The sequence below is a fragment of the Sphaeramia orbicularis genome, chromosome 21, assembly GCF_902148855.1.
Source record: "Sphaeramia orbicularis chromosome 21, fSphaOr1.1, whole genome shotgun sequence".
In the NCBI taxonomy this organism is placed as follows: domain Eukaryota; kingdom Metazoa; phylum Chordata; class Actinopteri; order Kurtiformes; family Apogonidae; genus Sphaeramia; species Sphaeramia orbicularis.
In genome coordinates this window covers 20,320,939-20,346,650 of record NC_043977.1, presented here as the reverse complement: position 1 = coordinate 20,346,650, position 25,712 = coordinate 20,320,939, and the positions used below count along the sequence as shown (strand labels likewise).

The 25,712-nt window shown below is 38.0% G+C and overlaps 1 protein-coding gene across 5 annotated transcripts in view; it reads left to right on the top strand.

Annotated features, from left to right (window-relative positions):
* The window catches only part of igf2bp2a (insulin-like growth factor 2 mRNA binding protein 2a), a 76,471-nt gene that overhangs the window by 5,403 nt on the left and 45,356 nt on the right, over positions 1-25,712 (top strand). Inside the window, exon 1 of one of the 5 annotated variants that reach the window (XM_030124464.1) lies at positions 17,092-17,099. The exons of 3 other annotated variants lie outside the window; for them this stretch is intronic. The gene's annotated coding sequence lies outside the window, so the exon portion shown is untranslated. Of the gene's footprint in view, positions 1-17,091; positions 17,100-17,161; positions 17,181-25,712 lie in introns of those variants that run through there. One more of the 5 variants, XM_030124463.1, reaches the window with a different exon arrangement.

Here is a 25,712-nt window from a genome sequence, read left to right as displayed (position 1 = left end):
TAGGGGAAGCTCTCCAATTTAGGCTCCGGTTTGGTCCGGCGTGATAGTAGGAGGCATCACACCGCTCCCTTGTAAAAGCCACATCCGCTGCACCCTTCTCCTGACTCCTAATGTCTGCTCTCACCTGTCTGGGAGGAGCCATCAGTCATCTCTAAAAGGCACACAGTGATCTGCTTTGAGCGATGAGGGGCCACAGATGAGGCTCATCCTCAAGGTTTCTCTGAAAAATGTTCATCTTAGGCTCTAAACATCTCTGCTGGTGTCCCCTTTACCTTACAGTTGGCCTGTTTTACACATCTCACCCATGACGACATTACAGTTATTAATATAGTCCTTCAGGTGCAAGACAATGCTAAAAAAAAAGACTTACACAATAGATTTTCAACAGCACTAGTAGAAATAATGACTGTTTACTTGTCACGTATTAGCTGAAGGCTTTGTGTTCAAGCTGCTGCATGTAAATTCCAGCCCTTCTCCAGGACTACTAAATTTGTGTAACAATTATTAACTTATTCTAGAAAGCAAAGCAGACTCGTGTATTTTTCTCCTGAATTGATAACAGACTTGCTCCTGCAACAGAGTACATAGCTTAGGGGAATGGCGAGATTAGATGTGAGAGAATTGTAAATTCATTGTGTGTCTATCAGAGCGGTGGGATCGCTGTTTAAGCTTGTGGAGAGTTGGAATCGCCTTTTCTTTTACAGACACTTGCATATGAATCACAGCAGCAGCCATAGAGATTTATTTCTCAGTGAGCTGTCATTCACATTCCACTCTAACCTGTTGCATGACTAATATGCGACTGCAGCTTTACACACATTACTACCGGTAGTTGGGTAATAAGCCTATAGGTGAAGCGCTGCTATAGGTGAAGCACTCCTATAGGTGAAGCACTCAGGGGATGAGGAAGGTGTGGCTGAGATGAGCAAGACTGGACGACATGAGACTGGTTTTTCTTATCAAACACAGACTTTTGAGAGAGTTAAGAGAAAGGAAATAAAATCCAGCTCTATCTTGTACATTAATGGCGTTGGAGACATTTTACCTGATGGGAAGTGACACAGATAGCAGGTGGGTTTTGTCAGTGACATAAAATTCAAGAGGAGTTACAGAGATTTTGTGCTATGTCTTATAAATGAAGGATAAAGGTTATAGAAAGACAAGCTAGTGCTAAAGTATAGAACTGAATAGAAATGTCTTGTAAATGAATGAAAGAAAATAGCAATCATTTGTATGATGATGATCCTTTGGGCGTTGTTGCTTTATCTGCTGAATTTTTTTTTTTTTTGTCTTGATTAGTCGTTTTATTAATGAAATGTCAGAAATAACAGTGAAAAACAGTGTTTCCCGAAGCCCCAGATGATATCCTCACATATTTTGTTTGGTAATTGTGTTGTTCAATTAACTGTGATCGAGGAGGAAAGAAACAAGGAGTTTAAATGTCGAATTTCTTTTCTCACTCAAACGGATTAATTTAATAGTTAACAGCTAACCGATGAATTGTTGCAGCTCTGTCAGCCTTTTCTTTTTAATGACTTTATTTCTGTGTATACCAGTCCACCAGGTATACATTAAGCTCTGAGTTTGCTGGTTATATAAATGAAAAGTGTAGCCGTCATCATCTTAATTCTCCATAGAAAGAATCATCATTGTTTCAAGCAGATGTTTGAGGATGCTGTTTAGCTAAGTAGGTTTGATAAATTACTGGAATTTTAAATGTGTTGCATGTGAATATTTAATGTGGTATAAATCATGATTATGAGTAGCGCTGTTTGTACCCAAGTTCTTTTTTGGGGAAGTAATTTGAAGATGTAACAGCTGCAGTGTCTCTCCTTCCTTTTCCACATCCGTCCATTGCTCAGTCTGTCTGTGTGTCTGCTGTCTGCATGTGTGTGTGTGTTTGTATGTGTGTTGCGGGTATAGGTTTATGCACACGTAGATATGTTCACACGCAGCTCCAGGATGGCGTTGGGAAGACAGGAAGGCTGTAGTGAACCCTGCAGCTGAATGGCGGATGTAAAGTTTAATGTTTCTCGCCCCTCCGTGTGCCAGTGCTCCCCAGTGGGCACCCAAGGGTGTGGTCTCCGTGGAAGTGGTGGGCAGCTGAAGCGCAGAGCAGGTGGCAATTCCCACACAAGCAAACCCCGTCCTTGTCTCATATCAACACTGTATAACCCCACTACCCCTCTGGAACTTAAGAGCGCTGATGGGTCTTGAACAGGTGAAATGAATATGGTGAAAACTCCCACTGAGCCAATCAGAGCAAGACACAGAGCGAGCCAGGAGCCACAATCCTTTTCCGCAGCCAATCCTATGTGAGCGGGTCAAGTGCTAGGGATCGAGGCTCATGAAGAGACTCTGTGACATTGGCTTAAAGCCTGGAGCTGGGAATGCAGTTGACCTAAAGCTTCACCCAGGTCAGATGGGGTTTTTAATCTCTTTGGTCGGATCTTTACCTCTCAGACTTCTTGCGCCCTCTTACTTTCGCGTTTTGCGCTCTAGGAACGAGCAGGGACGGCAGAAAATGAAATAAAATGCACAGTTTTTATTTTATACACCAATTACACTCGAGCTGAAGCCGCTAATGTCTTTTTGACTTAATGCACTTTGACTCTGTTGATGATATAGATTTTCCCTATTTTTAGAACTCAAAATGTTTACTTTTTTTTTTTTTTTTTACAGATTATATTTTATCAATTTTAACTTTTATTTAACCAGGAAGTCCCAGTGAGAATAGACATCTCTTTTGCCAGGAAGACCTGGCCAAGGTAGCAGCCAAAGTCAAAACTACATGATACACAATGAACAAAAAAACAGAATAACAATTATTCAACCATAATGACAGCGACGTTAGTCCTTCACAGCATTCTCCATGATACTTTTAAAATCATTAACCAAGATGAATGTTTGTAGTCTAACAGTTTTTTGAAGACTATTCCATGACCATGGTGCATGGTAAGAAAATGCATTTGACATTAAAAAACAAAGCTTATGGTTTTAACATCCAACCCTTTTACATGGATTTACATGCAAAGCACTATTTTCATGTGTGCTGTTTTGTTGCAAACTAATTTCCAGAACATTGTACCTAGTTACAGTAGGTCAAATAAATCTATTACCACCAAAACCTGGTTAACATTCCAGAGGTCACTCTGTGTAGGAGTGTGTATTTAGTGGTTCCCTATACTTCTTGTTTTGTGTTCAATGATACCAACCTCGCTTTGACCTGAGCTGAACACGGGTTCATACATTTTGACCGTGCTGGCTGGCTCCTCTAAACACACTAATTGAGTGATTTTGGCTTTTTTATGTGAGAAAACAGTACATGGCCTGCTAACCTAGATATTCTTTCATACTCAGCAGAACTGTAAAAGACCAAAATCACATTCTATCCTGTAAATGATATAAAAAAAGGAGCATGATATCCATAGTCTTAAAACTAGTTTCATAAATATTAGGCTTTAGAAATCATTAAATTATCTCAAAGTTGAAGGTGTGAAGTCTTGAAAAATGAAAAAAAAATCTTCTTTTCAAAATTCTTTTTACTGAAACTTTTCAGAAGAAAAAGTCAGACATCCAGAGATGTACAAAAATCAAGATAGCAGCATTATAGAAAAAGAACCAAAACAGAAACTACCACAAGGTGTGGTGCAATAGATGGAGCACGAAATGAAAGTAAAAGGGTTCAAAATGAACAAGAACAGACAGTCTGGTCTGCGGTTTGTAACAGAAAAATTATTCCTGATAACCCGATCAATTACTCAGGAATATGTGAAATATCAAGTTTTTTTTTATTGTTATTTTTTTTACATGTAAAGAATGTACCCCACATATAATTATTAAACTTTCTTACAGATCTGTTAAGCATATACCTGGTCCTCTTTAGTTTGGTAAAAACTAAAGGACTTTTCAAAGGCAAAGAGTAGATTATTTTCACCTGAACAATATTAATTTATCCATCTTTTTATATATATATATATGTGTATATATATATATATATATATATATATATATATATATATATATATATATATATATATATATATATATATATTTGCTTTGGCGCACATTAGTGTGCTCTTTTGAAAGATCAACTTTGGGCTATTACATATATTAAAACCAACCCCTGGAGGTTATGCTGTGTTTGTACTTGTACTGTTGTGTACTTTATATTTGCACTTTCCTGTTGGAAAAATGTACAATAACCAATCTGACTTTTAATCATATTCCTACATAAAACCTTTACTTTTACTTTCTCTTTCTCAGTGACATACTTAGCTGTATAAATTTTCTTACAGTGATTAAATAAGGAAGAGGATTTGCCCCAAACCAATTCTGATATCTTGGTAAAAATTCGTTCAATTGATTGATTTAATTTATTTGACAGGAACAATGATTCAGACTGAATTAAAGGAATGCAACTGAAGCAATGTATTTAAACAAGAGCAATGCCAACATATGAAAGATGCAACTTAGCCTCTCACACATTTGTCTACACTTTAATCCATAGTTATGCATCGGTATCGAAATCTTTTAAATCAGTTAATGTTTCCCAAAAGTTCATAAAGGTGTTAAAAACATTAGATTTAAGCGTCTGATATTAGTAGATACTGTGGAGGAAACCTGTCCTTGTGCTGCATGTGAATACCATGTGTTTTTGTGTGTTTACGGGTCCCACTGTACACCGTTCTGTTCTCTGCGTTGCCATGGGAACGGGTTTTGAGTGTTTTTTTTGCTTAGTTATAGGAATAGTGCTCCAATGACGAAGGCTTTCACAAAATGAACCCAAAGTGTAGAAAACACGTGTGCTGCAAACTGTCTGCGACTCCGTGGGATCAACACACGAGTGATTATTATAATATCTTTTGATATCACTGTCACAATCTTATGATTACAGCTTAAGTTAGTTATGAACTACCGTCACGTTCGCATACCCTGTAATTTTCACCCATTCCCAAGAGAGTGGAGACGGCCTACCAGTTATAGCTGCGAGGTTGCAGTCCAGCCATGTGTTGGTGGCTCACGCGATGGGCGGTGCAGCGGTCAGAGTGCTGATTTTATATGTCAATGAATACAGAATACATACATATATTCTAGAAAGGTGCCTCAATAAAAATGTCTGTGTAAAACTGCCTTTTCATTGAAATGTTCAAGTGCTCATTTTCTTTCCGCAAGTGTGGCAGGGAAATCTGCTGAGTAGGCTGTCCGTCTATGTCACAGCCTCAGCCCTTTAGTGACCTTTCTTATTCATAATCCCACTCAGAGCCATCATTTCCATCCTTTTCCATATGTATGCGACGGAAGCTGGGAAGCTCCCTCCGCACAGAACAAGCCGGCTACAGTGAGAATGTGCACACAGCTGAACCCCTGACATAACCTGCAGTACAGTCCCACCATTGTGTTTCCTCTGTTTCACACTCTCTGGTCAAAGAGGAAGTCATGAATCGGACTTCCGAGTCAGAGAGGCAGACTCAAAAGATGTCCCACTCGAGGGCTTGTGCCGACCAGTGTGTTTTCCTGCTCGCATGCGTTTCTGTTCTTGCATGAGGAAGAATGAGCACTGCTGGTAGAGGGCAGCATTTCTTCCCCCGGTCGGCGAGGCGGTGTGAGGCTGCTGCTGCTGCCTTTAAGTAGATTTATTCCTGTATCTGCCTCAGCAGACTGTGACAGGTCTAGTACCAAACGGCAAAATTACAGGTTTTCTGTGTGAGCACTGACAGAAAATAGAAACCTTCCCTATTTTAACCTTATGTCTTAATTCTACTGATTTATTGGATAAAGCTTGAAGTAATATGCTGCACTTAAGTAGAGTTTCTTTATGCATTTTAATACAAAAACATGCACTTCACTCCTTACATTTTCATCAGTTTTATTTTTAGAGCCTTTCTGGAAATTATCATTTATTTATTTATTTTAGAAATTCAACCTAAATGGATGGGATAATAACATAGAACACAGAAAACATGATTTCTTGCTGAATCTAAGGCTGCAATTAACATTTACTTTCACTAGCAATTAATCTGTTGATTATTCTAGATGAATTGATTAGTGGTTGTCACCAAATGTGGAGAAGCATTTACCAGTGTTTAATGTGAGATGAGATAAGATGAGATCTATTCTTGCACTAATTGCATTTTTCCAAACTTTCCAAAGTGATATGTTTCCATTATTAGTCATCATTATATTTTTTATATTTTTAGCTCAGATCTTGCTTAATTTATTAGTGTGAATTGAGTGTTTTTTCATGGGCAGAGGAATAAGCCTTTAAAAAATAGTGGGTGCTCAGTGCTTCTACATCATGAAATAAATAAGAGTTTAATATAGAGCCATGTTGTTGCCTTTTTCCCTTGTTTAGTTCAGATAGCACTAGGTAATAATAGGGCAGAGCAATATGTGGAATTAATTTGTTGATCAAAGTTGTGCTTTGTGAAAATCATGAAAAATACTTACAGCGCAATATTCAAGATTATTTAAGATTATAAAAATTCTAAATACAACCTGTTTGCTTCTCGTACCAGATGAAGTGTGATTTTTGTAGTTATTATGGGATATAGTTTTTGTAAAGAGTATTTTTGAATCATGTTTTGTTTTTAGTTCATATAGCCAGAAATTAATGGTTTAAAACAGTAAATTATCTTTAACACTGGGGAAAAAAAGCAAGATTTTTTTTTTTTTTCAGGTGTTCTCCAGTGGAGCTAAAAGTTCATTGTTACACCAGTGGCAGTGGGTTTGTTTAGTATGTGTGGTCTTACACTCCTCTAATGTGTTGTCCAGTCCAGGGACGTGCTCAAAAAATCAATTTGTCAATGAGTCAATTTGTCAGAACAGTAAGCAGTAATTGAGAGTAAATTTAACTTAGTGGATGGAGGAAGAGATTAATGTTTTACAACAGAGAGACAAGAAAAAAAAGCTGAAAATTGTAAAAAAAAAACAAAAACAAAAACAAAAAAAACCCCCTGAATATTGTGCTTGTAATTCAGCCACTCTTTACTGTGTTAACTATGACTTCACAACTAATCAACTTAAATTGGCTCAGTTATTTACTGTTAAAAAATTATTAACACATCCTGCCCTAGTTTGGTATAAAATCCAAAGGTAATCCATTTACTGTCAAAGTGGAGGAAAGACCAGGAAATGTACATGTTTCAGAAGCTGGAGTCAAAGAAATTATACTTTATTCTCTTCAAAAATTCCTTAAACTCATTAATCAAAAGTCAAAATAGTTACTGAAAACTAATCATTAAATTGCACAACCATTGTAGCTCTCGGTGCATCCATGCGTGCACTTCACTCAAGTGAAATGTAAGATGGAAACTGCACTTTTACACTCCAGCAAAGAAGTTGAACCAGTCCTTCTACTTTCACAAGTCTTTTCACTTCCACTTGACTAAAGAATGTGTTCATTTGACACGCCTGTTTATCATCTGTTTTCCCTGATTGTTCAGTCTTTCACTGCAAAAAACTCAACTTGACTTCTGTCTCTCCTGACAGGAAATACGATGTAAAAAAAAAAAAAAAAATCTATCTTATTAGAGAAGTATTCCAGCCTATAATAAGGAAGATTATTTTGTAGAGTCACAGATAATAGCTTTGGTTTGACAGACAGTTTTAATCATTTACATTTTTTAAAGTAGCCCCAAAAGGTTGTTCCAGCTCGTTGGAGAAACGTATTTTTTTTTCTCCAACATTAATTTCAGTTGTATACATCAAAGCTGAACAATTTGTCCTTTTGCCTCTCCCTGTCAACTTTTTTTTTTTAATCTAAAAAGACATTAATTCAGGCGAAATGAAAAAAATCTAAAAAATACTATTTAAGAGTTTTACACAAAGACAGTCTTATATTTCACTGCGATGTGTCGTTGTTATATTCGCAGGCTTAAGTAGGCTCGAGAGTATTTAATATTTGGTTTTGCTGTAAAGCCTGTTGTTTTAAGCTGCTGAATATGATTTGCAGAACCCAAATATGAGTGGGGTAATGTAGGCCAGGCAGGTGCGAGGCAGTGGGACGACTCTATCTGCCTCCTCTGCCAAGTGACCCAACACATGGCGATACCCCGTCAACTCCAGCGTGAAGGAGAAAGAAACAGATAAGAACGTCAGCAATAGAAAGAGAAGAAGACGAATAAGAGGGCGATCGTGCAGCATCTTAGCGCTCTGAACAGGGGGGAAACTCTTATGGGAGCCCTTTTGATTTGATCACACCAAGGTTTCGGGGGCGTGAATCAGAGTATTTCCATTGAGCCGCTGCAGAGAACTGCACACGCCAGGCTGTGAGCAGAATGTGGAAAGGACTGTTTGTAAATAGTTGTTGTCTCGCTGACCTCTGGCTAATATTTCCCCAGAGAAACAGAATATGTTATTGTGAAGTGTTCAATCTGTGTGTGTCTCACTAAACAGTCTATGCTCGGGGTTTCCCATGGGTGCAGTAGCTGCTGCAGTAGCGGCGCTCTGCTGCACATGACGAGCACTTCTTTCAGTCTTGAGGTTTTCAGGGTATTATGTTCTTATTCTAAATGCATCCAATTTCTCTAAACCACTACCTATAAAACTGTCAAAATGTACATGCAAGGTGATAGGATCGGATAAGCGGTTGCCAGTGCGCCTGCCGGTTGCACAGCCGGCAATGCACCACTGCTTCCTTTTGCATGCAAACAACATGACGACACTGATTGATGAATACCCCATGCCTGTCAGATTAATTGAAGCACAAACTGACACAAATCCAATTAAAAATGAAGTGCGCGCCTGTAGTAGAGCGTGATCTTGTGTAAAATGTAAAGGCAAAAAAAAAAAACACAGGCATCTTCAGCTCACCAGGTTAGTAAATATTTTATGCCGGAGCAGCCATGCATGTGTTCTTGTAGAAGGGTTGCAGAAGTTAATAGGATCTTTGCCTGTGAAGCGTACGAAGAGCAAAGCAGCTGTTTTTCCCACGTTCACTGAAAATCAGCACACTCACTCTGTGCTTGCTTAGGTGATTTACATTAGTGTTGAATCGCACAACACGCAGCTGTAGTTCACCTACTGGCTCCAGGCACCGTCACACTGTCCTTCCACTGCAGTGTTGGCTTCCTGTCTAACCTCTACCACCCCCTACCCTCCCATCCACCACACCCCTTTTATGTGCGTGTTTTGTGTCAGCCTACCATGTTGTGTGCACCACCTAGATTGCGTGCATTGTCTGCCGCTCCTCTCTAGCTCACAATGTCACTTCTCCCCAGGCACAGTGTGGCAGTGCAGAATGAAGCGGGTGATGTGTTAGCATGAGCGAGTGTAACAAGCGCTCAGCTGTATGTTTTGTACTATAAGCTGAATGTGAGCCGCCCTATCAGATAGTGTAACAGAGACAGGCAGTTTATTCTTAGTCGACTTGTGGTTACCGCTATTGGAATTCTTCGACAACAGTAGATGTTTGTATGTGTGTGTGTGTCCATGTGTGTGTGTGTGTATGTGTGTGTGTGCGTACAGTGCCTCTGTGTTCCTGCCATTCCCCAAGCGGGAGGCAACAGTTCATTTCAGAGATGGTTGCTAAGATGGTTTTTGTTTTAAGTGGTGTGAGGAGTGACTCCAGGCAGCCTGGTTTCCGGTCGAATAACGTTGCGGGTAAATAAATTACAGAGACGTAGAATGACAAGCTTCAAAGGCGAGTTTGATGTGAAGATGATACGACATAAAGAAGAGTCAGATTCAACAGGACCCGGGTTTGTTCTTCCTTTGGTCAAGAGCAATTGTTGCATCCTTTGTTGGATGTGGGGCCACGGTCTGCATTTACATCTTTTACAGTATATTCCCTCTCATTACCACAAAGCATCAAAGCTGGCATTTCCCTGAGCTCACACACACACCGATGGGAGGGTTTCTGTTAAAATGTGCTTCATTATAGTTTGCAGACAACAGCCCTTAAATCTAATTTGCAACATATATTAGATCAGGGATTCCTACACTTCTTAAGCTCAAGACACAAAAGAGAATTTCGGAGTCTCCCAGGACCCAAACTATTGCCATGACATCCTGTCTTTGTAATTGACTCTTCTACTTTGTTGAATAAATGCACTTTGGCGCCTAATTCACTTTAGAAACAAGGCGATGAGTCAGGATCAGCAGTTACTTTTGACATTAACAAGCATTATTAGTTAACAACATAACTAACAGATGAATGAAACAAAGCTTTTCACACACACTGATGTACACACAGTCAAAAGTCTTTTATTTCTTTAGGAAGGGTTTGCTCGATACTAAAAGTCAGTCACAGATTATCAAGTATTACCGAGCTCCTCCCCACACAGAAACTTAAAGGAGTGATATTTTGCTTTTTTGAATGAAATTATGCATTTTAAAACATTTCCCTGTGGTCTACATAAACTGTAAATGCTATACTTGGTTTTGAATTCTTCATTAATTCAACTCCACAGGTCCATCTTGAACCCTATTTCTGAGTAATGACGCCAGAAAGGTCATTTTGAGCGCTGGCCCTTTAAATGCACACATGCCACTTCATGCCCCACCCCCTCCAGGTTGCTGGCTGTGCTGCTCTGTCCCGTTCAACCAACAACTGAACATTTTAGGTAATTGGCTCGAAGTTTGGACATATTTTCAGTTTTTACTACAACTGCTGCTGCTGACAAACAATTATGAGAGAAATGTTCATGGGAAGTCTTGACCTTATACGGGCAAATGTCGTGACATAACTAGTTATAGACGTAACAAATTAAGCAGGAATTAAAACAGGTTGTAGAAATCCACTCAATTTTTGCCAAAATCAATATAAAGATAGCTTTGCAGCACCTGGAGGGTTCAAATTCCAACTTTATGTGCTATTAGGGTCCAAATACACAAATAAATGAACCAAAGACTAATAAAAGTGGGTTTAGCAAAATATGACCCCTATAAGTCTTCATGTGTTTTCATGTCAGCTTTTGCCACTAAAGAGTGAAAGTTGGAAAACATAGAAAAAGGTAAAAAAGAACTCTCTAATTCTATTATGATAAAGAAAATGTATTAATAATGATTACTCCAATTACATACATATGCAAATTTGGGCAGGTCCATGATCCATTTAGGGATTACTGAAAGTGACTAATCTATTTTACATACTTTAGCTTACTTCCATGTTCTATGAATAGGACATTTACACTGCACTGCTGCCTTAACTAGACCGAACCCATGAACGCTTCCCTGTTGATATAACCTAGTAAATGTAACACAAAAGTAGTGTGGTGTTTTGTATGGCAAAAACATCTGTACTTTTCTCTGACCTTTTACTTTCGACAACATCAAATTAGAGGGAAAACCAGTAAACAAAAACGACTTCACAGTTACACGTTTTGTTTTTGCACAGCGTAAGTGCAATTTGTTTCCTTGCAATATGTAAAAACGACTCCTTCCTTATTTTCCCACTTTATTAAATGGGTGAAGAAGATGAATAAAAGCCAAAAATGCACATGTAATGCTCAGTCGTACATTCAACTTGTAGACTACACTGAACGGGGTTTATGAGAAAGCCTTGTAAATTTTAGATAATAATGTAGAGCACAAAAAAGCGAGGCTGATTTTAAGAATATGCATGTACTCCACAAAACCACCAAAAATACAGTGACTTCTGAATACATTTATTCTACTCTTCGACTGCTGTTCCCAGCCCATGACTCACAACCCAGACACAGATGGAATCTGATTTGATCAAATGTACGTTATAGCAGAAATGTCACCAGACAAAACACAGATCAGATTTGTTTTCCGTCACTCTGGTCATTTTTTTTTGCAGACAACTCTCAGAGTCTGTATAAACCCACCATCTCATGAGAAGTCGACAATGAGGCCTGACGGTGACATGTTATTACCATTTTGTGCCGGTGACATGTTTTTCATGTCTCTGTGGCCGTCCGACCATGTGCCAGTGCTTTGCAGAGCAGCTGTTGTAGTTGTTTTAAAGAGTGAGCAGCCAGGTTTCCAGGTCAGCCCTCACTCCTAATATCCCATCAACTTAGACAGGGTGTTTGTTAGCGGGGAACCAGCCTCTTATGTTTTCTGCCTGGAATGATGAAAGCAGCCGGTCTGTAAATGCTTACAGATTTGTTTTGGTGTTTCTGTGTGGAGGAGAGTCGTAAGCTTGGGTAGGGCTGGAAATAGTTGTTAAATTAGTGGAATGGATTCTTGAATATCCAATCTCAGAAGTTTTAGACCTTCTCTTGTCTTATTATGAACCTGCTATGTGTAAGCACAGGCAGACATTGTTAATATACATGCTTTTTTTCATGTTTCTTATTCTTCTGATTTGAGTAACTCATCCCGCAGCTTTGAGAAAACACATCAAAATGTGTGAAAATTTCAGGAATGGTGTGTTATAGCTTTTCTTAGAGTTTCAAGTAACAGTGGCAACAAAAAATGCACAAAAAAAAAATCCCATTTATTTTCTTTGGGGAGGTAGTTATGGTGAGAAAATGAGCAAACCCATCCATCTTTGGAGCCACATTACTTTGTCGTACTTAAACGTAGAAACGTAGTTCGAACTATAAACGCATCTCAAGACTTCAAACTTTATTCTTCACTGTTAGTTTCTCGAAATGTTGAATGATATTTGTAAAATCCCACTTCAATCTTTATGCTTTTTACTTATTTTTGCACAGAATGCTCAGATGGAAATATGGAAAACATTTCTTCTAAAATTGCTGTGACTCCAAGACTGTTTACAACCAGTGCAGTATATTGACAATAAATGTAGCGGCATTTGTCTACTTTCATACAATGTGACTCCCAAAGCCCAGTAACTTAAAGAATTTGATCGATGAGCCTCAAAGTAACAACTGTTCCCTCCAACCGCCCCATTAAAACCAATGATAAAGAGCAGGCGTTTCAGTTAAAATCAATTTTTTACATCACATTTTCCCCACACATTACACTAAATCGATATAACCTTATATCAGCGTGTTCAGCTATGTCTCCTCTGCCTAACAGTGGTAACATTTTGGTGATATGAGGCATGGTGTGTGATTGAGGAACCTCTATTTGATATCTACATTAAACCAAATATATGGTTTTTGTCAAACTAAATGACTGTGAAAGGGGAGCTCAGAGGGAAAAATTTACACCAAATAATTAGTGTGTTTTTCGACTTAACCTTTTAATATTAAGCCTCAGTGTCTTATATTTACCTGATCATTTACCATTTGGGCCAAACTTTGCCACTTGTTGTTAAATCCCAGTTAAACCTGCGGTAAAACCATTATTTCTTGGCATCAATGGGTAAAAATTCTATAATTGCTTTTCAGTATTTATTAGGTCTGAGAGGACACTGCAGACCTCTGTGAAATGGCCAAAAATGACATCTACATTTTTTTTCCAATGTTATGAACAATATATGATTTTAATGAACTTTTTTTTTCCATTACAGTTGTAGCCAAAAATTTTGTGAATGACATAAGTTTTGTTATCTCCAAAGTTTTTTTTCTATAGTCGTGGAAAAAATTATTAGACCATCAAAAGTCATCAGAAACAATGGTTATGCAATCAAGTACTAACTCCTGTGTGTATCATGTGACTAAAACAGACAGAAAAGAAAACATGGAATGCCTAAAAGCACTGTTTTTGGCAGTACAATGACATAGCTATTGATGTAAGAACTGAAGTGATTTTGGTTATTATCAAGAAAACCATAGAAAATGTCTAGATTTCAGCTCTTAAATTAAACTCTTATGAGCTATTTTTGTTGTTATTATTATATTTGTACAAACAAATGTGACTTAAGTTGTACCAGGCATTAAAATGAACAAGAAATGGAAGAAAACAAGGCTGGTCTAATAATTTTTTCCATGACTGTATGTGTTTCTGAGGTATGCTGAAGAACAATTAGAAGAACTAGCCGCATTGTACCCTTGGTGCCATTGTGTGTGAAAAGTGCCTATACATTATTGTAAATGCGACCTTCACATTGTAGCATTGTCTGCTAGCGGTAGAAATTTCATGAACGGCAGCATAACCACTTCTGAAAATGGAGTATGGTGGCAGGGATGAAGAATGCAAAGCAGAGAGAGGCTAAAATCGCCCAGCATACCTCACAACATTTGAATACGGACATAAAATTGTGTCTAGTAGATGGTGAGGTAATGTTTATATTAATTTGGTGAGTTTGGCGGCGATTGGGCCTGTGAAGGCTGAGGAAAATCCATACAAATGCCCTCCTGTGCTGCAACATGGATGGGACACAGAACGTGTAGTATATAGTAATATAGTAGGATTAAATAGGTTTCCAAGACAACAAAGGCATTGATAAATAAATCACACTTCAGAAAGAATGCATTCATGTCAAAACTTTTGGCCACAACTGTAACTGAAGACAACATTTTATTAAATAAATACTCTTTACTAAAACTACTTTATTATAAGAAGCAAACAGGTTTTGAAGTATTTCATTGCATTGCCAGATCGTAGCTCTTAGTCTGTGGGGTGTATTTGCAGGTTGTATAATATCTATGCAATAACAGGAGATTTCAGATGCTAATAGGTGTTTTCACAGAGGTAGGAGGTTAAATAGAGTCAGATCTGAGTGTAATGTTCTATTCTACAGTGTGAAACTGCATAAGGTCATCTATATTCATAACTAATCTTTTCATTTGGATGTCAAAGAGCTCCAGAGGGAAAGGGTGTATTTTCAAATTCTGCCATTTTTCCTTTCATTTTTGCTCCTGCAGCTTTAATCCAAAAACAAACTTGCACTCATGTCTAGTTTCTAAATGTAATCTCCATAAATATGTATTTTTCCGCAGTTTTTTTAATGGTATTTTATGCTGTTGCTGTTGTGTTTCTTTCCGGCTTCCCTGTTTTATATCCTCTGTCTCGTAAAAATCCCTCACGAGTCAGGATTCGATGTAAACACTATGGTACTTGCGTTTGATAGCAGTTTTCAGTTCATCTGTCGCTGTCAAATGAACCATAAGTAGTGCTATACGCTCACTTCTGTTGTTTCTGTCGTTGATTACAAAATGGACTAGAAATGTGTAAAAAAAAAAAAAAAAAAAAAAAAAGCGTGAAAGGACAAAAAAAATGAAACCTTGAAGACAAACAATAAACAAACATAAACTGTTGAAGAGGCTGCAGCTTTTACAAGTTGAAGAATTGCTGTGTGTTGGCAGAGGTCTAGGCTCTACAGAGTTCCTTCTAGTCACAAATATAAGAGGCATCAACAGCAAACCTCTCCCTCAGGCTTTTCCTCAATCGCCAATAATTCTCTCTCGCCTTTTCTCTCTCACTTTAAATGCTGCCCACACAACAGGCATTTCCACCCGCTCTCTTCCGCTGTGGAGCTCTGGCACCTAACTTGAGATATTGATGTCAACTAGAATATTTACCTAAGTGTTTATCGCATATTGATTGGAGCCGACACCCCTGTGAGCGCCCCTGATAATTGAATTAGTCTGAAATATTACATTCCCACACATCACCGAGACATCCGCCAAGCTCCAGATACCGTCCCCCCTGATCCAAATCAACCTTTTTTTTTTTTTTTTTTTTCCATGCAGCGCCCACCTCTCATCAAGCCCAACGTTTACGCACAAACACGCATCATACATCAGAGGGAACTCCGATCCCAAACCACCGATACTCCACTTCCTCTCAAACCCCCAGCCTCATTTCACTGAGTATAGACCAGGATTTGGAGCCATTTTAGCTGCAGGATTAAAGTCTGACAGGGATAATGCCATTTCAGCCACTTGGGAGGCACGTGACCCAAGATGGTTCTAAGGTTTTGTGAGGAGCGCCGTAATGTAATGAATGTACCAGAGGCTCTGATCCATTCGACTCCACCTTATTCTAGACCTGGACGCACCTTTGGTTATTACAATTTTTAACCTTAAACCCCATTTTGCTGCCCTTCAACCTGCACGAGGGTGTCCTATATAGATAATCCCACCGGTTTGTTAATCTCTTGATGGCTTATCGGGGTTACCACACTTTATTTACCTTACCACACTTCACTTTACTTCTATTTTGTAGTTCATTTTAATCTATTCATCTGTTCTCATCTATCTTTAGTTCTATTCTCCAGAGGGGTTGTGAGATTTAAGAGAAAAAAAAAAGTTAATAATTCACATCTGGGGTTATTTCTGTCGGAAAACACAGCATTTATAACCATTAGCATATTAAATTTACCAAATGTGCGAGGCCATTTAACATTTTAAAGCAGCAACTAATAATTTCTTGCTGATTAATCTGCTTACCAGTTTCTTGATGATTTGAATGATTTATTCAATGTCAGAAAATACTGGAAAAACACTCTGGCTCCCACAGCTCGAGTTAATATCTTGTTTCAGCTCTAAAATAAATATTGCTTAATACTTGTGCCATTTAAAGCCACTTAAATGCAGAGATGATCAAAAGCAAACACATAGCTAATATTGGACTTATATTAAACCCCATGCATGTGTCAGCATTGACAATTTCACCTCCTTGAAGGTGTCCGTCAGGCTGAAAAAGGGTCCGACCTTGTGTTTTAATACATACAAACCTCTATTTTCAGCAGCTTTGTCCTGTCACCAGCTGTGACCTGCAGGGGCTTTTATGGAATATGTGCCACTTATTGACAAGACTTTCTATTTCTTAAATGATAAATATTCTTCTCTCTCCTCCTGCTAGTTGCTGTACATGTTTTCACTTTCTGCTAGGAACTTCCCTGCAGATAGGGGGAGGGCAAAGAGAGGAGAGAGTGTGTCCATTTGTGTGAACAAGGGAATCTCTCTCTCTCTCTTTCCTGAGGGAGTGGTGAGACGGGTAGAGAGGGACGACGAAATGAGAGACAGATTGCAAACAGATAGACAGGCAGACAGACAGACAGAAGGCTTGCGTAATGTTGAGTGTTGTGCGTGCAGTATTGATCCAGGTTAACCCCGCTGGGACCTACACCTATGGCAAGCGGGCTCAGCCGCTCCAGCAGCAGTATAATACCTTATGGTTGGCAGATTAAAGGATGAGACCTAAGGAACAAGCTGCACAACTCAACATAAAGCAACAGAACGCAGCCATGAGGAGCAGCTAACATCGGATCCATGCTGCACCACAGCAGTATGAGCTGGTATCCACCTGTCAATAGATCCTAGCACTGAGAGGTGTGTGAGATGGACACAGACACAGAAAATACATCAGTGTGTGCATGTTGTTTTTGTGAGTAGCCACAGCAGCTGCTATAGGTTAGTGTATCCGTTTGTGTGTGTGTGTGTGTGTGTGTGTGTGTGTCAGATGCCGGCGTGTCCCTGCAGACTCGCTGTGTGCCTGTCGGTGACAGTGCTGCTGACTACGTGCTTTGTGACGGGAACTCTGAGGAGTCCTCAGTCTGTAAAGTAGCGGCGTGGTGAAGCATTCAGGCGTTTGATGTGTGCAGGACAGGACAGAACAGAGCCACACATGACTCTGCAAGTCCTCTTGGATCAGCTTTCTGTGTATTATTAATTGTTTTTATCTGATGCTTGTGGCTCAATGGCAAGGGAAGTGGTTCTAGTGCTAATAATTTGCCACCTTAGGCATAGTTTACTGAAGTCATTCTAGGACTTGTGCGGCTGTTTATTCATATCCGTTGCAATTAACATGTAATTTACTTGGTTTTAGAAACAGGTAAATACTACTAGAACTGGGTTTTGTTGAAAAGAGTTGAAGATGGGTCCTTGGATACTCACTGTTGGAGCCAAAATACATTTTTGTTTGTTTATTCCTCTTTTTATTTTGACCTTAATTTAATAATTGTTTAGTGGGTGTGGCTGTGATGATCACCACCGGTGCCATTTATCATGGGTGTTGGTACGGGTATGGCAAATTTACATATACCTGCTGTGTGAGGTGAGCGGTGTGTGTGTGAGGACAGCCCCAAACAATTTTCTGACCGTGAGAAAAGTGGATTGAGTTGGTTGGCGTTTTCAGTGTTTTCTTTTGTGTTAAAGAGCCTATTTTGTTTATTTGTAGAAAGAATATGGAAAGACAATTGTGACTTATAATGAACTCTTGGACTTAATGAAGGTGAATAAATGGATTGGCATATCCAAAGACAAAGAAAACCAACCGGACACTCATTCATGCACGCGTCAAAAATACAAGTTGAACCCTTCCACACCGTAGACATGGCTAAAGGTAAAGCCACTACACTCACTATTTGGTTGTTGCACTGAGGTTTCAATTAGAGATTTACTGATTATTGCACTGATAGGATGATTTAGAAACTATGAGTATGAGCAGAACTGGGCTCCAATAGACTTAAACTTTAAACTGTAACTTAAAACTGTGCAAACCAGTTCCACAATGTTTTTTTTACTGTCCTCGAAGCCTCAAAACACTATATTTTAACTTGCTCTAACAAATAATTAACTAATTCCCAATATCCTGTGTAAACATGTTAATTATTCAGTGCAAACAACAGAAATGTTAAGATAATTAACTCACTCACAGAAGATAATAATGTGTGGGCACAATGTCAAAAATATCACTTTTCATGGGTTCTGTATGACTTTAGCGACATATTCATTTCACCCTCTGTCCGATATCTAAAATGAACATCTAACATAATCCATTTGTCATTTTTTTCCCTTTCATAGGCTGATATCAGCTGATTATCAACTATTGACCTCTTCACGTTGTAGTCTATCATTACTAGACATGCCTTTAAAAATCAAGCGGTCGACCTCAGTTCTGTGTCATTATCGTAGCAGTAGCGTCACTTTCTGTCAGTGAAGTTCCTTCAAGGAAACTGATATAGGTCTGACTTGTTATTACCTCGTGCCTATACCACTGTTTCCTGCTGCTGCGGTCACATACCGGTTGAAGAAGGTTTCTTTGGTTCCATTTTAGTCAGAGCTGTTAAATGTCCTTCAGTTTTTTAGTGTGTGAATACCTGTTTGGAGCCACATTGTGATACAGTACACTTTTCATTAAAATATAAATGTATTGTGTGTGATAGGCAAATGGAATGTTTTAAAATACTAATTTCATTGGCTTAACGGGCATGACGGGAGAGAATTTGTTTTGTGTCAGCTGGGCACCCAGTGGCATTTTAAGCACTGACTGAAAATTAATTTTTGGTGATTAGACCTGAGAGCTGAAAATGATTTTAAATCTGTAGAGGTGTGCAAATGGCTTTGGACTTTTTATTAGTGCTTTTCAGGTTGCTAATAGTTTTGTCTTTTTAGACTTATATTTGATTTTGTTCTGTTGATGATATATGTTTTTCTTTGACGTACATAAGCAGAATATAAGTAAACATTACACCACCACACCACCGTTCCGTCATGTAGCGGTGGATGATTCATGTCATTGTGATCATAGCAGCTCCAGTAGACGTCATCACTGTACCTTGAGCCACATGTAACGCAGCATCCGAGTTTTCTGTATTTACTTCTTTCTATCGAACAGCTGAGTGCGTGTTGGCAGGCAGAAGTCAACAGGAAGGCTGTGGCTTTAAGTAGAGCTGCGTGTGTCTACCTGCCTGCCTTTAAGCCCGATTCCCCACCTCGGTGCCACAGAGGAAAGTAATGCATGAGGAGAAACAGGCAGGCAGGTAAGCCTCCTGAATTCTGATGAGTTCTTCAGCGCCAAAGGCTGAACGGGGAAAGAAACAGAACCACCTGAGTGCTACACACTGGGATGAGATGGTTCGCAGCACCGCGGAGCTGCGGCTTTGTTCACTCTGCGGTATCAGTGGGGAAAAATATGAGGTTAGGAAAACATAAAAAGAGCAGATACAAGGCTTGTACTGTGGCACGTGGGATGAGTAGATTTCAGATAAATGCAAATTAGAACTGGATGGAACACAGGGATTCAGTGACACTAAACTGTAGCAATAACCATTACCTTGGAACCTTTATTTTCATTTAATCCAACCAGAGCCTTTTTTTTTTTTTTATCTTGAAGGTACTCGATGCTTTGAATACTTTTCTACAACTTGAGCACTTTTACCTTTAAGAGAAGCCTCTCAAGGTTTCCTCTTGAAGATATGGTAACAGCTGTGACACTCTTTTCAGATCTCACACACACCTATTAGGGTGGATTATAACTGTAATTTGTTACCCTTCCAAAAAAAGTCAAATGTCTTGTTTAATCGAACTTTCTTTTTTTTTTTTTTTTTATTGTGTCTTCTGGTAAATTAGGGTAATCAAAGTGTGAATAGTGTGAGATTTGTCCTTCCCACAAGTCAAAGAGTGATTACTGGATTTTGGAAAAAGACTAAAGCACTAAGTACCAACCAGTAGGTGAAGCTGGTGCTAATATCTCAGCTCCTTGAAAAGGTTATTTACTTTGTGTTTTCCAAGAGAAATAGGGTGTACTTGAAAGATTTGGGGGCCACTCATTCATTTTGTAAATAGAGTCGATACACCTTTGTGTGACAACCTTGCAGACGTTTTAGTAATTATGAGATGATTAGAACTCATTATAATCATGATGAATTCTGCTTCATCTTTTTACCCAAATATGTGGATGAGTTCACACTAATTCCCATATTCTAAATGAATACTTTTCTCTTCTAATAAAAGGGGAAAAAAAATATCCACCCGCTCTTTATTTTGTATAATATCCATGCTCATAAGAACAGATTCTGTGATTTCCATTTATGCTAGTGTGCGATGAAATGCTGAAAATGAAAAAATATCTAGAGTTTTGAGCCTTTGTGACAAGTAGAACTGAATTATGGGTAAATAAAATTGGCTACAAAATTGATCTAATGCTTAAAACGTGATGCATTTTAGTTCCTTTGTTTTAGAGAGGATTTTGACAGGAAAAAAATTGTATAAGTTGGTATTTAGAAGGGAAATAGAGGTGTTTTGACAATAATCTCAACTTGGCTGTGCTTAAATTATGTTAATTAGTTATTCATTATCAGTAAAAGTTTGCTTTGTACGCTGTATTTTGAAGAGTTTACTTTAATTTACATACAGATTTAGCAGTAATCCAGGCTTTCACTAGGCTTTAAGAGGTTTTTCTTTAGGTGCATTCTGTCTTCCAGCATTTTTAGGTTCATAAGTGATGAGTTTGGAGATGTTCCTGCAAGAATTATGTTTTTCAATATTTTTTGGAAAAAACATTCATAATTTCACATCATTTTGTACCATTGTTATTACCATATCTGCAAGCAAAATGTGGAAAAATAATAAGTAAGCGAAAACATCCAAAAGCTAAAACTCGCTAAATAAATCCACAGAGGACAGTGTGCAAACATTAGATCTGTGAAGAGTGATTTACGGTAGTTTCGATGGTTTAGGTGGTGCCCAGAATGCCTTGGGTGCTGCACCTGAGCCTCATACACTACACTAGCAATTAATAAAAAAGGAATTAATTAGTAAGTATATAGTCCTGTCTCTGTCAGAGCCTTTGAAGTAGTTCTTAACTGGAAACATGTCAAAAAAACTTTCAGAAATCAATGAGTCTAATTTCTTTGCCAGATGAGATGAAGTCCTTATGTTGTGTTTACTCATATCTGTGTAAAAAGTGAAATCAACTGAATTCAATCCTAGAAACAAATTGGTCTCATTTAACTTTATGTAACTGAGTTGGAAAACTGTTCCCGCTGTTTGTTTGTCCGCGGGGAGAACAAATAGCAACAAATCTACTTGGCTGGAGAACAGTAACAGTGCAGGGACACTTCTATCATACAAATCCTGTTATCTCTGCTCCACAACAATTGGACGGGCCTCGGAGAAGTGCTTAGAAGCTCTACACAGAAATGGCCCGGGCTCTCTGTTAATCCAGCGACTACGAGCGGGACACAGTGGGAGCGCCGCCACAATCTGAAAAGCAAAACAGAGGGACATCTTCCACGCAGTCGGGTCTCCTCAATATTGTTGACTTGTTGCTTCCTCTCTGAGATTTCAAGGCACTTTAGGCGCTTAAGAGCTTAAGGGTCGAAGCTAGAAATTGGGTTAATTCAGATTAGAAGCGTCTGTGTGTGGTGTTTAAGGACCTCCAGACTTGCTGACCAACCCACCTGAATGCATATATATATCCTCTTACATAGAACTGTTGTGCATACAGTGGACATAAAATAGTCTCGTCTACTTGGAAAAATAATACTGCTACTACTGTACACTGGTCTTTTGAGTCCACATTAACCCTTTAACAACAGCAGTCTCTCAGATGCTGCATTTTGTACATAGGGATGTAACGATATGAAAGTGTCTTATCACGGTTATTTTGACCAAAATTATCACGGTTATCATTATTATCGCTGTATTATTGAAATTGTGCTCAAAATGTTCAAAAAGTACTAATACACACTGAAATAATTTAACCAAGTTGTATTTTGGAAAAAAAAAAAAAAAAGGCACAATGTACTTTCTGTTGCAGAAACATTCAAGTGGTCTGAGCCTATTTTGTCCGTTTTTCAGTACTTTTGATTTTGCCTTTATATAAACAAATGTTTACTATACGCATGTTTGGTATCTGTTTTTTCAGCACAACTTCATCTATATCATCAGTCTATTGTTTTTTTCACTTTAACCTACTATGAAAACATAAAAGGCCAGAAAACAAAAAATAAATATATAAAATCCGATTTGAAAAATGTTTGTAATTTATTGCATAAATAACACAAAGATGCTTAATGAACCTTTTCAAAGACTTTAAAAGTGAATGTTGGTTCCAAATATTAGGTATATGAAATTAAAATTCTAATAAATTAAAACTATACGCAAATATTTGACATAAAAGCAGATCTTTACATAGGCGTTTTCTCCCCTAAAAGTGTGGTGATCAAACACGGTTATCATGATAATTAGAATTTAAACGGTAATACTAACTGTCTGCGATTTTACCGCGCTTTATCGTTATACCTGTAATCGTTACATCCCTATTTGTACATTACAGCATTCAAATTACTGTAACTCCTGAACTGCTATCCACAAAATTCAAATGGTTTTGGAAAGCTGAGATCCTGAGCTTTCCGACACTATAAAGCACTTTTTGGCAGCAAAGTGGGACTCTATCGTTTCAGCGACTTGGAACACTTGGAAATAACAAAAAATATGAAGCCATAATATGGATATTGAATGTTCAAAACCAAAAAGCATGTTTAAACAGATGTAAAATAGTTGAAAGTTTATTTCTTCAATCTCAAAAAGTTTCATTATGGACATTTACAGTTATGTTTGATAGCAAATATACTAAAAACTTCAAGTGTTTTTTTTTTTTTTCTTTTTTACTAAAACACACAGTTTTAAGCATTTATTATTTATAGTAATGATAATTAATGGCCAGATATTGAAAGTTAAGTTCTTCCTGACAACAAAGATGCAAGAATAATTGGTAAAAAAGACATTTTCTTACACTTTTATTTTATTATTTTTTTATTGAAGAAAACATGAAAACACTTAAGTGGCTTGTTATAATTAGGGCTGTGTATTGGTGAGAATCTGCTGATATGATACAAATCACAACACTAGGATCATGATACGATATATCACGATATATCATGATACTGTTAAAAAGGCAATTTTTTGTTTCTTTCTTTTTTTTAAAAATTATTTTAAGATTATTTCCTGGAAGAATTGAATTACACAATAAGTATATACAAATACTAAACACATTTTTATTTGATCAGAGCAGGATCTAATGCTATATCACAACATTTTTCTAATCCTCCTAGTTTGCAAAGGAACTAACATCTGCCTCTCAGACAGTAAAAAGTGCTTTTAGAATGTTTCAAATAACCTTTATTTAATAAAAGAGTGTTAAATAATAATAAATAAAATATAAACAATAAAGAAAAACAAAAAAACATAAATGAACCTCCACAATATCTGCATCTGAATAAATACCTGAAAATATTGATACAGTACTTTTTAATATCGATACAGTATTGTGAAATGACATATCATGATATATTGCAGAACTGATATTTTCTAACACCCCTAGTTATAATGGCAGTCTTAAAAGGGTTAAAGCTCTAGTAATGGGAGAACAGGACCCCTCATACATGCACATAAAGATATAGATGTATTAGTGATCATATTATACAGCACTCAGCCATGATTTATTAGTCTACCACACACAAAAGAGACATTAGTGTTGCTTAGAAGGTATATCACTGGGTTTGCAATATGAGCATGTAATAGTGCATAATCACAAGCCTCCGGTGTGATTTATGACCGCAGAGTCTTTCATTTCCTATTTTATCTGCATGGTATGGCAGCGATGAAGGATAGATCATCTTTCATTTTGAATGTCATCAATTATCTTTCGTGCAATATGAAGTCGATGTGAGTCCGCCGATGTGGACCTCTGGTATCTAATGTATCATTTGTAAGCCTGGGAATCAGTGTGAACAAAAACACTTTGTGTGACAGACGGGCAGGAATAAAGATTTTCTCAAATTAAGCTGATCCGGCGATATCGTGCACCATTTTATCATCAGATGAGGAAAAAAACTCTTACATTAAGCAGCAAATACTATGTGACTTCTGCTGTGAAACAACGTGGAGGCAGTTCATAATTGGACCTTTTTTCCACTGGGAATTAACCGGTGAGCGTGTTGACAGCTAAATGGACACTTCAGGAAAGGAAATGACAGTTAAATGGAGAAAAAACTTATCAGATTGGTGGATTTTTTTTTTTTTTTAACATGGAGTAACAATTAGGCGTGTTGTTTCCTGTAGAAGTGACCGTGCATGCAGAGGTGTCTATGTAAGCTGTTGGAGGCGGCGTGCCCCAGACGGGCCCAGTGGACTGAAAGGCTATTTGAGATGTCTTTTTATTCGTCCGGAGAGAGCCTCCCTGCTGGGCACAGAGCGGTGTGTCTTGTGAGGCGCCTTTGACAGTACGGGCATCTGCACAGAGCTGGGAGGGAAAGGTAAACAAGGCTTTTAAAGGCCTCATTAGACAGAATCCTTGAGCAGAGAAGGAAATGTTTAATCATTCACTCCTGCTTGTTTCTGTTTCACCCTGAATCACTGGATCTGGAACTCACAGGAGTTTTGTGGACTCTAATAGATGCCTGAAGAAAAAAAACACTGACATTCTTCTGGTTATACTCTAGTAACATGACTATATTTGACTATATTTTCATGTTTTCTCGAGATCAGAGCCGTTTATGGTAAATTGGATAATATTATGTTCAAAGCATTTTTCCTAATGTCAGAAAAACTCATTCCTTACTCTTTCTAATTCTAAAGGTTATATAAATGATTAATCTCAAAGTGCCTTTTATCGCATCGTTTCATCAAAACAGCTCTGTTGCAGCTGAAGCAATTCATCTGTCTCTCAAAAGAAATTAGATGAAATAAAATCCTTTACAAAATCACCCATTTCGATCATTCTCAGCAGCACCAACGCCATTTACTGGCTATTGCGAGTTTGTCAAACACATCACACGGTTTCATTTGCTGAATGGATGCGACTCGGGTGTCATTTCACAACTTGTAGAACTGTAGTCAAGTGATCTTTGTTGTTCAGATATGAACAGCTGGGACACAAAGAAGAAGAAAGATCATTTTATTTACATGCACCCACAGTCCATTTCTCAAGGTTTAAGGAGTCTGACTAAATAAACAAGCCAAAATATGTTATCTGGCACATAACAATATACAGATCTTTCATTTTACTCCAGTGATGATTTTATTGTGTTTAGGAGAAAATATTGTAAGAATGAAGATGAAACTAAAGGTAAAATATGACGATTAAAAACACAATATATACTCAACTATCACTTAGAAGTCATTAGAGGTAATTGCATTATAAAGTGTTTTACATCG